The sequence below is a fragment of the Phaenicophaeus curvirostris genome, chromosome 7 (assembly GCF_032191515.1).
Source record: "Phaenicophaeus curvirostris isolate KB17595 chromosome 7, BPBGC_Pcur_1.0, whole genome shotgun sequence".
Lineage (NCBI taxonomy): Eukaryota > Metazoa > Chordata > Aves > Cuculiformes > Cuculidae > Phaenicophaeus > Phaenicophaeus curvirostris.
In genome coordinates, this window is record NC_091398.1 from 38,369,088 (window position 1) to 38,379,514 (window position 10,427).

The window sequence follows — 10,427 nt, forward strand, 5'->3', positions numbered from 1 at the left end:
TTCCTGCTGGGCAGGTTAGGACTGATCTCTTTCTGCCACTCCAGGAAACACAAACCTGGGGACGGACTGACGTGTTACGCCTCTTCTAATGACATTTTTTTCTTTTTCTTTTCTGTAGGAGCGAGAGGAGAGACCCTGAAACACACGCCACCTATCTTTGTGGGGAGGGATAATTGAAGAGCACCAAACGTGAGCATCATGTGGAAACGTGATCGCCAAGTTTCTCTCTGGGAAAGGATCTGGGATAGATTATACCTTGAAGTCTCCGCGAACGCTTGAGCGGCACAAATGCAATTCCAACCTCCTCCCGCCCGCCCCCCGCCCCTCCGCCCGCCCCCCGCCCCTCCGTCCGCACCCCGCGGAACCTCAGCGCTCCCCGGGACCGCCGCTCAAAACCACCTTGCCCCTGGGGGGCTGCAGCCCCTGCCCCCTGGCTGCTGTTTTGCCCCCTGACCCCCCTCTGGATGCAGTTTTACCCCCCCCCCCCCAGGGCGCATCCTTTGCCCCCACCCCCCCCGGCTGCATCCTTTGCTCCCCCATAGGCGCATCCTTAGCTCCCCCTCAGCTGCATCCTCAGCTCCCCCCTAGGAGCATCCCTTCTCCCCCCCCCACCTCGGGGGACACCCCTGCCCCCCCTGAGCTGCATCCCCTGCTCTCCCACCCCCCCGCATTGTGCTTCTCGCCCCCTCCCCCTTCCCCGGCTGCATCCCCCCCACCCAGGCGGGATCCCCCGCCCTCAAACCAGATGAGTGCCGGATCCTGCCCCCCCCCCCCATCCCCAGCAGGATCCCGCTGGATCCCCTGCCCCCAAGCGGGATTCCTGCCCCCCCCCCCCCCATCCCGGAGGGATCACCCCTCCCCTCCAGCCTGGCTGGGGGCGCATCCCCCCCCCCCTCCCCGCTTCTCGCAGCTCTCGCTTCTCGCGGAGGGGAAAACTTACCCTAACAGAAAGCCTAGAAACTAAAAAACTCTGTTTCGGGCACTGCAAACAAGCTCCTGGCTGACTCTTGCTCGGTTTGGTGCTGTTTTATTTTTATCTTTAACGCTTTTCTTTCGGGGCATTCCGCCCCCCCCCCCCCCCCCCCCCCATTTCAGCACTCATCCAGGTTATTTGAATAGTCAGCTAAATCTGATGCGAAAAAAAAATAAAAAATAAAAGCAACCCGTGCTGAGATCTTACAGTCTATCTGTTTTGTTCACAGATATGTATCAGGGGTGAGATGGGCTCTCTTCCTGCCTCTGCTCTCTCCTGGAAGGAGCTGGATGGGCAGACGAGTAACGCGTGGGACCGAACTTCAGGGAGGTTACAAGTTTTTTCACCTTTTTCGAGTATTAAAATTAAAATAAAATCACGTATAGAAAAAAAAAAAAAGAAAGAAAAGAAAAAAAAAAAAAGAAAGTCAGACTCCACCTTCGCACTGAAGGGATTGGTTATGCAAATATGGAAGGGGTTTCCTGGCAAATACAGCTTTCTACTGTATGGTTAATTAAATCATCACTCAAAAGCCTTCCAATGTGACGCTTCTGTCGTAATCCAATCAGGTTACGTAGGTCCTAAACAAGAAAGATATTTTCCACATCTGGAAGTCAGCAATTTAGCAAGTACTGCACATTATTAACCAATTCAGAGCCCACTTCCCAGGGGGATTATTTCTCTCTTTTTTTTTTTTTTTTTTGGTGAAGTTTAAGTGTTCTTAACCAATGCTCCGCTGTTCTGTTAATCGAAAAGCTGGTTTGCACCGCACGAAATTGAGAACTCAGATCGAAGTAAGTGAAGGCAGCCCGGGCTGGGGATGCGGAGCGAAGGCGTTTATCCGCGGAGGGGACCGATCCGCTCCTGCGCAGCTCCCAGCGCAACCCGCAGCCTCTGAAAGAGCTCGAAATAATCTCAAAGCAGAGAGCTAAACTTCACTTGGACGGAAGGTAAACGTGGGGCTGTGTGAAAGAGCTGCGGAACAATCCCCCTCCTCTGAGGAGAGTTAGATCTATTACAGCACTTCCCCCCCCCCCCATCCACTCCTCCTTCTCCTGAAGAAAACTGAAACAAATGGAACCCTGAGCCGACACTACACTTTTACTTACATTAAGCTAAGATAAACTGCTCTTGAACTGCGCATTGAACGTCTGGAATGCGAGCCACGAGTGATGCCACTCAAAAAACGCTCAGAAAACACCTTCCTCACCATTAAACGTCGCTAAAGGAAGGATGGGACCCCCTCCACCCCCTTCCCGACCCCCGCAGTGTCTCTTCAGAGCCACCGAGGTTTTTTTTTTTTTTGTCTAACCCTGCGAGTTAGACGTGAGCGGGTTCCCCTCTGCAGCCGGGCTGGGGGGGGACCCGCGGTGGGAGAAGGAGATGCTAAATCCCCCCCTTTCCCCCCCGCCGGGTGTCCCCTTTGCAGCCCCGAGCTGCAGGGCCGGGGGCTGCGGGCGGAGCCGGGGGCAGGCGGGCTGCGCGCTGCCTGCGCGCTCCCTGCGCGCTCCCTGCGCGGGGGGCGCAGCCAGCCGGGAGGAGGATGCGCCAGGGCTGCCGGCCACCGAGCGGCTTAAAGCAAAGCTGCCTGCCGACCTGGCTGCCTGCTGCCTCTGAAATCCCTAATTATCCAAAGGTGGGAATAAGGCTCTCTATTTTTTTTCTCCTTCTTTTTATTTATACCTTTTTTTCTGCCTTTGCTAAAAGTTTTGTTGCCATTATGCACTAAATGCCAAAGTTATTTTCACGCGGGATTGACTCATCCGTGCCTAAACACACCTGTATTCCCAGAGCCGTATCACACACGCATGCTCCAAGTGATGATATCTTAATAAAATATATAGCACGGTGCAAATATCCTCAAACCTGATCAAGTATTATTAATTTGAATTAGATCCTCTCAGATCCAGAAGACGCTGCCTATAAATCAAGGGCAGCCTGGCAATTCCTTAAAGAGCTAAACTGAATTTAGATGCGTATGATAAAAAGGAAGGAAAAGAAAAAAGTGAATGCTAATTACTGACTCTCTCGATATCCAGTCACCCACATTTTAGATGAGAAGAAGAAAAAATACCCAACAAACAAACAAGTTCTCAGATGAAATTAATCCCGTTAGAGATGCCTTCAATATTGTTCATACATTTCTAGATTACAAAACGAGAGGATGAACGGGAGATTAGGAAAAACTGCAGCCTAACCTGCAATAGGCAGGGGTGCCGTCGATGTCATATCATTAAAATCCGTATCTGCAGCTACACTGAAAAACAAACCCTCGGACCAGGTGACGATGCTCAAGGGCTTTAAGGAACACGTTGGTATTGTCAGATAATCCCTTATTCATAATTTTGCAGACTGTTCTTTCAGCCCTCAATCTCACAGTTTCTCCAGCTCTCAAGTGCCTCAGTGGAGCTTGCATCGGAGCGATAAACTGCTCTGATCTTTGCAGGAGTGCCATAACACCCAACCTTATTAAACGTTATTTTCATGTGGTATTGGGAGCGTGTGGTATTTTTTTTTCTTTTAATTTTTGGACACTGGGCATAAACATTTAGCAATCAGCTAAACCCTTCTGAGATGGATTTTAACCTTAATCCAGGCGATGATTTCCTGCCCTGCTCTGGACTAATAACGGGTGTGCGGCTTCTTTAGGAGATGGAAATAATGACAGCCTATAGATCCTGCCTTCGCTGGGGTGGTGCTGGCAGCCCGGCTCCCAGCCCCTTCACGGTCAGCATCCCCGTGCAGAGCCTTTGCCTCGCTCTATTTTAAACTTTTGCAAATACAATTCCACCCCCCACCCCCCCATCATTTTAAAACCAAACAGCTCCAAAATATCCTCGCAAATGCCAGCTCTCTCCACGCCTAAGGCATCCGGCACTGCGCCTTGGAGACAGTTCTAAGCGCAGTTCTCTGCGTGCAGGTTTTTTTTTTTTTTCCCCTTTTCCTCAAGTTTTCCTGTGTGGAAATGTAGAGAGGTGAGATGGGGATGGCCAGGTGGTTCTGATGCAAACCTGTGTGAGCAATGCCACGCGTGATGCCAGCTGCCTCTTCCTCCTCAGTGGGTTTTCCCTTTGTCCAACAAACCCATTGTGGTGGAGATAACTCCAGGTCCCCCCCATCCCCGAATGGGGCCGTAGGGGGCCAACCCTGCTGCTAGGGCCTTATTATCATGAGAAAGGGGCTGTGTGGGGGGAGACCCCTCCTCAGACCCCCCTGGGCACCCTGGTGTGGTGGGCAGGGGAAGGAGCCAACCGCCAAGGGGGGTTGGCAGGGCACAGGCCCTAGATGACTTTGGCCTTCTTCTGAGACCTTCTGCCGAGATGGCTTTGTGGGACCTGTTGACATGGGCTGGTGGGGTGATTCACAGCCTTGTTTCTTTCAGTGTGTTTGCTTTCTCCTTGGTACACGAGGGCGAGTAACAGGGAGTGCATTTTCTTGCCCATGTGACAGGAGGAATATCGAGGGGGTAGCAGCAAAAATGCTCTAGCTGGTAGGTTTTGACTAATACAATCATCAGGCTGTTTGGGGTGGAAGGGACCTTTAAAGGTCATCTGGTCCAACTCCCTTGCAATAAGCAGGGACATCTAATGTACTTTAGAGGCAGGTTTAAGACCTCTAAACCCACATTAGCTTCTCTGAGCCTTTTACTTTGGGTCCTTCACAGTTCTTCAATGTTTTCCCTAAAGTTTGGAACCCTCCCTGCGTTAGGGATTAAACACACCCATGAAGGGAACCCAGATGAGATGTGCCCACTTGCAGCTGAGCCTGGGGAGAGCATCCTTCCCTACAGCCCTGTTCTACTGGGAGACTGGCTGCTGCAAGCTTGGGGCTCCCTTTGGGTACCAGCTGCTTTTCATGCACAGCTCTCTGAGGTGCAGAAGCTGCACTCGCCTTGGGAAAAAATTGGGAGGTTGCAAGAAAAACAGCCTCAAACCGAACAAAAAAGCAATGCTGGGGGGGATTATTTTCTGCAGTCGCCTGTGGTGGCAGAAGATAGGGCAGAGTGGAATAATTTTTCTGAGCAGGGAAAGCCCCATGTGGCCCCAAGATGCTGCTGGATGCTTTTGCTTGATACAGGTGTTCCTATGAACGAAGATTTAGAGAGCAAAGCCACTTTTTTGTTTGTTTGCTTGTTTCCATTTCCACATGGAGGAGAGGAAGAAAGGGTCAGGGAATGACTCCCCCCACCCGCTGATGAGGTATTTGGGAAGAAACCTTTTGAATCAACATTCCCAAAGTTTTCAAGTTCCTCTGCGGAAAACCCATGTAGGGATAGGATATGAGCCAAAAGCAAGGGAAAAGATTGTCTGGCTTTAATTTATCCATCCTTGGGCATTTCAAACAAGCAGATCGCTGTAATGTTTAATCTTGTGATATTCCCTGCGTGTTAAAAAGTGAATCTCCCTGGTATGTTTTTGTTAGTTTTGTCATTTACAAAGTCGCTTGTGAGGGCCTAGAGCTGCCCAGCTCCTGTCCACAACATACGTCTGTCTGTCTGTGGTGGGGGAACAGCACCCACAGGACCCAAACCTTCTTCCCACGCCAAGCAGAGAACAGCGAGCGGCTCTGGCAGCTGGGAGAGGGGGTAGCAGGGCAGTGGGTGAGCATCCTCGGTTCACTGTCCTGCACCATGAGATGTAGATGGTTTTCCTTCTCTTCTGGAATTGATGCTGAAGTTCGGACACATTTCTTGGCTCAGTTGGCAGTGATTAAAATTCGCTGCTCACTTTTGTTTATAGTTGCTTGTTTACTTTGTTGAATTTTTAAAAACTTGTTAGAATGCAATTGAACACAGATTCAACAGTATTTAGGCTTGAAAAATAAAGATGCATTAGAAAGATGCCTATTATGCTTCAGAATTATTAATTGACATTTTTATGATGAATAATTAATCATTTGAATAATTTTTGTATCTCTGATCTGAACACATATTTGCATATCTAATGTCTGATTTTAAATGTGGTTTCTTTAGTTGCATTCTCCCAGGACAAAGACATGAAGTAACATCCTAATGCAAAACTTTTTTTCTTTGCAGTTGTAAAAGTATGTTCATTGAAATGTAAGTTTCTATCTAGTTAGGAAGCTGTTAATAATCTATGCATGGCATATATGCATTAATAAGACTGTGGATCTTTTGGATGTGAGCATATTTAGGCCTCATTTTCTTAAATACAGTGGTAAGGTCTCCTGCAGTATATACACATTACTTCAAACTGTGTGGGGTTAAGCTAGGAAACTATAAAGAATATATCAGATACACAGTCTTCCCTTCTTGTTTATATGACACATCGGAAGGTGACCAGAGGTTGTTTCAATCTGAAGTGTTTAAAATATCAAGAACTTTTTATATTCACTTTTTTATCGTTATTATCGTTTATTCACTTTTTTCTCGCAGTGAGAGAACATCAGCATTTACTTGCTGTATTTTAATATGCCTAAATCATACTTATTACCCCCCACCCCACCCTGCTCATAGCTGGTGGTGATAATGGAATGAAATAAGCTGCAGATCAGTTAGAAGTTGGTCAGCAATTAGGTGCAATTAATGGTGCTTGTTGTGCAACCCTGCTCGGCGTTGGGTTGGTACGAGCGCAGCTCAGCCGCATGGGGAACAGAAAGGAGGAAGGGGCAGCTGGACAAAACCATAACCAGAAAGGTATAAAAAAAAAAAAATATACATTAAAGGACAAGGGTCTGCTCTACTGCCTCCAGCCACTGGTTAATTGTAGTAGCGCCGCCCGACTGGGGCTCAAGCTGTAGCCTTTGCTTACGCCAAGTCTGAATTTGGTTTATTAAGAAATGAAGGCTTTCAAGAATTTTTATTTAGTGGCACATTTAAATGGACAGGGATCTTAAATATTGTTTTTGTTTACCAGATTAGAGAAATGACACCAAAATGGAGGCATAAATACAAAATGGAATTTAAACTTGCTTACTGCCATTTATATAGGGCACACGTGAAGTGTAAAATGAAAATAAAAACTTTTAATCTCTTTTTCTTTTTCCACACCAGGTAGGGAAAAATATGCCCCGAAGATACATTTTTATTTTAAAGTGGAAGTATATTATGTAGACTATGGTAACACAGTGGGTAATATCTGACAGACAGATACAGTACAAAGAAACTGCGAAATGTAGTTCTCGGAACAGGCTGAAGTTATGTTGAATAGGATGTTTAGCAGTTGCATATGCTCAGTGATAACAGATTTTTTTGTTGTTCTAGAGGAGAGTTGAATTTGTAATAGCAAAAGCGGTAAACTTGAGCAACACTTGGAGCGCAGAGGGCCCAGCTCTGAGCCCGGTGCCCAAACCTGTTGTTGCTTTGGCCATCGAGGTGGTGGCAACGGCAACAAGCCCTCTGCAAAGAGACGAGATGGGAATCAGAATGGTTTGGGTTGGAAGGAACCTTAAAGATCATCCAGTTCCAACCCCCCTGCCTATCCAACCTGGCCTTGAACACCTTGAAAACCGTTCCCTCTCATCCTATCATTACACTCCCTTATAAAAAGCCCCTCTCCATCTTTAGGAACCGAGGTCAAATCTCTGATTTTTGGTGCCGAAAGTAGAAAAGAAAGCAAACATCTCTGAAATGCACCCACACTTCCTCGCAAAGGGAGAGGTCCCTTTTGGGGTCACCCTTTGCTGTGGGTGGCAGGAGCAACAGGAGTGCCAGGGAGAGGGCATCCAGCACCAAGAACATTGGTCAAAGTCTCTCAGATGTTGTTGTGCCCCAGTGAGGCTGACAGACAACTTTGCGGTGGAGCTATTAACCAGGAAAATGGAGAGTGTTTTATTTTGTTTTGTTTTAATCAGGCTGAACAGTGACTATAAATTATATAATTACAGATTAGCCCTTGTTCTACCAGTTTGGGACTAGATCAAATTTACTTTTCCTAGAGGCTCACTATTGCCCCCCCGACTACCGATTAAGCTAACAGAGATGGAGGTACCAGCAAGGAATCTGGGTACAAAGCTGACATTTTGATGGCCACCCAAAAATTTTAGAGTCAAATAATTATCTCAGCTAGTTATCACTGTCACAGGGAAAGCATTTTCTTCCCTCTGCATCTTCAGGAGATTATTTGTATATTTTAAAATCTACAGAAACACGAGGGAGACAAAGATATTTAGAAAAGCCCAAAAGACTTGAAACAATTAGATATTGCAGCACAGTTTTAAAGGAAAATCCATGTTTACAGAATTGCCTGTTATCTGGAAAATTGTTGCCGTCGTGCAAGTGGTTGCTGGTTGTATTAGATACCAAGAGAAGCAGAGGAACATATCCCACCGACAGTTGTACACCTAAACTGCAGATTTACCCACAAACTGGCAGACATCCCCTTCATCAGGGGTGGCATCAGACTTGCCAGTTCTTCTGTTTGCTTCCCTCTGACTATCAGCATCATCTCCAGCTCGTCTGTGGATGGAAGCTTGGCCAACTGGCCCCTTTCCAAATCCAAATCTTGGACTCTGGGTTATTAGAGCTGTCAAAAACAAAGGAGAGATTTTTTTTTTCCTTGCCATGGAAGTTTTTCTCCCTGTTCTCACTCCTTCCCCAATTTATGCTTTAAAAATATTTCTTGGGAAATTTCCTGAAGCTTCTCTGGGTCATTTGCTCTGTGGTGTTCCAGGTCAGCATCACATTAGAAGTACCATCATTTGAAGAAGTCATTTTCCCATACGGACGGCGTTAGGTGCATGTATGCTTCTACCACTGCTTCTTACTATGTCACTTAAGATTTGCTCCAGGCAGCATCTAAACTATTTTAAACCTTACCATCCTTTTTTAACACACATCAGCTATCCTGCTTCAAATCTCTGACAAGGATGTGAAAACCGCAGTGTCAGAACAACTGCTGCTCTCTTCTTGGATTCTGACAAGCAACCTTCAACCTGAAACCTTCTAAAAATGACTATTTTTATACTTTTTTTTTAAAAAAAAATAGTTCAGAAATGAGTGTATTGACTGTATCGCTTTCCCTTGTTCTGACAGGTTGGAAATGGTGCAAAAAATGCAAGAGGCAGAATATGGCAATACTGTTTGGTGTTCTTCCAGTGGGTCCACCTGCCAATGGACCTAACACAAGGAGGTTATGAATGGGTGTGACTTCCCAAATTATGGACTAGGGAAGAGGCAAAGTGGTCTCCAGAAAAAAATTTGGCAGCCTGGGTTGGCTTGCTGTGAGAATTTATGTCCTTGGCACCCTGGAGTCAAGAATTGTAGCTCCAGGTCCCTATTTCTCATGGTATAATTTGTCTGAGCCGTGTCCCCACAAGTAAAGACATTTGCATGGGTCCAGCATGCTGCACACATCAAGAGAGATATATTCATTATTTGCCCTTTAATTTTGCACGTAGCATGGACAGCAAACGCCACTGAAGCCAGCAGAGATGTGAACAGGCCCACCACGATCCCCAGAAGATGTCAAGAGGGACAAGGAACGGGATGTTACAACGACTGCACTTGGTGCTGGGGTAGCTGGTCCTGGCTGGAGAGGTTGGTCTTGGTGGCAGTCATCCTGATGTCACCCTCCTACCTATCACTTGCCTTTGCAGCTGTGTAAAGTGGACTGAACGTTGCTGCCCAGAGGGTGAAAGCAAAATCAGTGAGATGACCCCCAGTTTGCTGTGCAGGTTGCCTTGACGGCTGTGGGAGCCGGTGGGGAGGTTCACGGCTGCAAAGTCAATCCTGGATGACTTTACAGCTCATCTATACCCACGACTCTTCTGAGGTGGCTCTCTACATGCAAGACCTCTTTCTCTACCAAGCAGGAAAATGGTAGAAATGGCAAGGTAAAAGAAAACAAACCTAACCCTGGCACAGCTTTGGATATCTGCTACTGGGGCATGTGGGCACCTGAGTTCTCTCCTGTGCCACCACCCACCCACCAACCCTGCCTGGCTGCAGGGTCTTTACCTGTGCCAAAGCCTGCTTGGCGCTGACACTGACTTCGAGGAGGGTAGGAGCTATTGGTGAGGTCTGTTTCTAGAGTTTTTGGGGTAGCATTTTAAAGGTAAGAGTCAAGGTGTGAAAAGTCACGCCTGATATTTAGTGTTGGAAAGTGGACGTGGTTAGAGGTGGGAGCGGTGGAGAAAATGGTGCTGATGTACACACAAGGAAGACAAGCTTTCCCTCACACTTCACAGTGGGGGTTAGGGGGGAAACAGCAGAGATTGAAAACACTGTAAATATTTGTTCTCATTGTCAGATGTTTCTATAAAATCAGTTGTTACTGAATCACTGTTGAAGTTACTGAGCATTTAAATAAGCAGAGAGTGAGAAAAGTGAAGTCTAATTATATGTTTCATGCCATTTACAGAGGTTTCCAGGGGATTTTCTTTTAATAAAAGTGCAGTGCATCAAAATGAATAAATCCTACAATTTTGTTATTTACAAATCAGCTGCTTCTGCCTTGAGCTGACAGACTTATCCTCCATCTTACACCCTTCTTTC

General features: G+C 46.9%; 1 long non-coding RNA gene across 1 annotated transcript; it reads left to right on the forward strand.

The window, feature by feature from the left end:
• The first annotated feature begins 5,369 nt into the window (after window positions 1–5,369).
• On the forward strand, window positions 5,370–8,887 carry LOC138722983 (uncharacterized). Its single transcript, XR_011337788.1, has 4 exons — window positions 5,370–5,573; window positions 5,946–5,973; window positions 8,605–8,667; window positions 8,774–8,887. It is a non-coding gene; the product is annotated as an uncharacterized lncRNA (long non-coding RNA).
• The last annotated feature ends 1,540 nt before the right edge of the window (window positions 8,888–10,427 follow it).